The following is a 2,564-nucleotide window of genomic DNA, read 5'->3' as shown; positions in this document are numbered from 1 at the left end:
AAGGTAAGGATGTCAAATCCTAAGGTAAGAGTGCAGCCATACAAATTTTTCTGAGCCATTTTTGTGGTTTGCTCAAGTGAAAGCCTTAGAGGCATCTCTGAGGTTTGTGGCTTTTGCCTGAGAGCAAATGCACATTCGTCACTTCGACTTAATATTCAGGCTGCGTTTGCTCTTGCTCCCCCACTGCCCCCCCTTCCCTGGAGGCTGAGGTCACACAGCAAGCAGTGACTCCCGGCGCCTGACACCAGTGAGCACCTTGCACTGACTCAGCCAGGAGCAGCTCCAACTGGAACTCCAGGGCAGAGGGGAAAACAGCAGGGAGGGTGAGAGACACTCCTCCAGCACTATTCAGCACTACCATCTTTCATCAGCCAAGCACTCCACTTCCTCCCCCTTGAAGTGAGCTCAGTGTCAGTGAAGTCAGAGGGAGCTGTGCCTTTGGCCTCAGTGGGGAGCAGGATTTGGCCTGAAGCTGCAAAACTGCCACCTGAAATTTTAACCAAAGGTAAATATACCAAGCCCTCCAGTATCTTAGTTTCACACTGACTTCTGACATCTTCTTGCTGAAACTGGATGACACCCATCCTGGCCACCACTGGACCCCTGAATCTCCTCCTCACCACCTTCCCTCCTCATCCTTTTACATCCCTCCTGCAAACAGCAGAGCCTGCACTTCCCGCCAGACCCACAGCTCGGGGCCTGCTGTGGGGCTCAGCCCTCGTGATAGCACACATGCCCATTTTCCAGACCATTTCAAGGATTTAACCTTTCCTTTCTTCTCTTATTCCCAGATTTTTCTCCAGGACTTTGTCATTTGGAGTCTGGATTACCTCTGCACCCTGGTTCCCAGCAGCTGTAGCCTTTTCTGCTGCAAGTTCTCCTAGAAGGTTCTTGTCCTGCCTTGCCGATGGGAATGCCTTACCCCACTTTGAATGTCCCACCACTGTACCACCAAAGGTTGGTAGTGACACGGCTGTGCGTTGGTGCTCTGTATGACTGACCTCCGTCTTTGTTGTGCAAATGACAAAGTTTTCTTCTAAGTAGCTTCTTCTAAGTAGCTCACATTTCGTCATTTTATTTCCTTTCTGGTCTCTTTATCAGAGCAGGAGAAATTAAGACAGAGGAGTGTCCATAACAAGGTGCCCTCGCTCTTCTGCAGCTCTCCCTGTACTGGAACTCCTGCCTGCTGGATATGGGAAGGCACGAGGTGAGCTCAGTGTTGCCCCACTCCATCTTTACACATGCAAGCGTCTGTGTGACCTCTCTTTACAGCACATCCCAGTGTGGCTTGGCAGGAACTGCAGTTTCTTTCCCACTCCACATTCATCACACCCTGTAGAATGCACACTCTGAACCTCGTGTTACTGGGGCAGCTATACAGCAGCACAGCCCCCTTTCCCTTAACTACACTGGCTGCTGTACCCACCTCTGGACCTGGCACAGTATTCACAGAGACTCTCAATCACTTATGACTCTTCTCAGCACCATTTCTCGCACAACAGAGTCACTAGCTCTGCAAAAAAATCATGACAATGCGTTACCAGCATGCAGTTGGTTTCCCTCTGCAGGCAAATGCACCCAGGTGCCCAAGGAGCACGGTTCTCCTGAACTTCTCATTTCCCTCTTGCATTTTACCTTGCTGCCGCATGTTCTCTTTATCCATCATCCATTTCTGCCCTTTGCCCTTATTACCTCAGCTCCTTCAGCCCTCTCCATCTACCCTGATCGTGTAATGGCTGTAAAATAACATTACTGAAGGGTTAGTTTCCTTCTGCAGATAACCTGTCCATAGTTCAGCTGAGTCAAATTTCGGCCTGCCAGTGAGGACTTGAGTGAAAGCCTGGAGAAAAAGACCTGCAGGAAGAACAGGTCATGATCAGCAATCTACTGTCAGTCTTCAGACATTTCTATGAGCTTCAATGGAAGTTAAAGGCCCGTTGCAGATACGCCTTTCTGAAGATGTTTCCTACAGTACAATACTTTTAAATTTTAAAAGAAAAATACTGCTCTGCAGAAAATAACCCTTCATGTGGCACAAAACACAATTCTGAGCAACAACCAGATCTGCATATGTTTGATTCTTTTGCACAATATCTTACATCACCTTCCTCAGTTCTCTAGAAAATGCACAATGAAATACAAGCAAGTATATAATTTTATTTTTGTTGTGAAGCAATTCTTCTCATGAAAGATAGGAACTCTGGAGAGTACTTCAGACTGTCTTTTATAGTTTCTGTAACTATAACTAAAACAGGTTTTCAACATAAATCAGAGTGATATGACTATTTACAAATCTTATACAGTGCGTTTTTGTTCTTTCTGTGCAAAATTCTTACAGGATCCAATAGGAAATTAGTCTTTTACATTCAGCTTCAAAGACAACATTCTCATTTATAGCAAACATTCTCATTTCTTGAAAAAAAAAAAGAAAAATACGAGAGCAGGTGATGGTGAAGGAAGCTGGGAGACTTGGGGTATTTGGGAGTTTTCCCTCTGTGCAACACACACACTTTGGTGAGGCTGTGAAACCATTTCATTATGAGGTGCCAACAGAAGTGCATGTT

General features: G+C 46.1%; 1 long non-coding RNA gene across 1 annotated transcript; it reads left to right on the top strand.

Moving 5' to 3' along the window:
* Positions 1 to 323: 323 nt before the first annotated feature.
* Positions 324 to 2,189, top strand: LOC109143513. Its single transcript, XR_002043735.2, has 3 exons — positions 324 to 505; positions 792 to 957; positions 1,102 to 2,189. It is a non-coding gene; the product is annotated as an uncharacterized LOC109143513 (long non-coding RNA).
* Positions 2,190 to 2,564: the final 375 nt, after the last annotated feature.

This window comes from Corvus cornix, chromosome 3, assembly GCF_000738735.6.
Source record: "Corvus cornix cornix isolate S_Up_H32 chromosome 3, ASM73873v5, whole genome shotgun sequence".
Classification (NCBI taxonomy): domain Eukaryota; kingdom Metazoa; phylum Chordata; class Aves; order Passeriformes; family Corvidae; genus Corvus; species Corvus cornix.
Note: the sequence above shows the minus strand (reverse complement) of the source record. Positions and strands in the feature narration are given on the sequence as shown.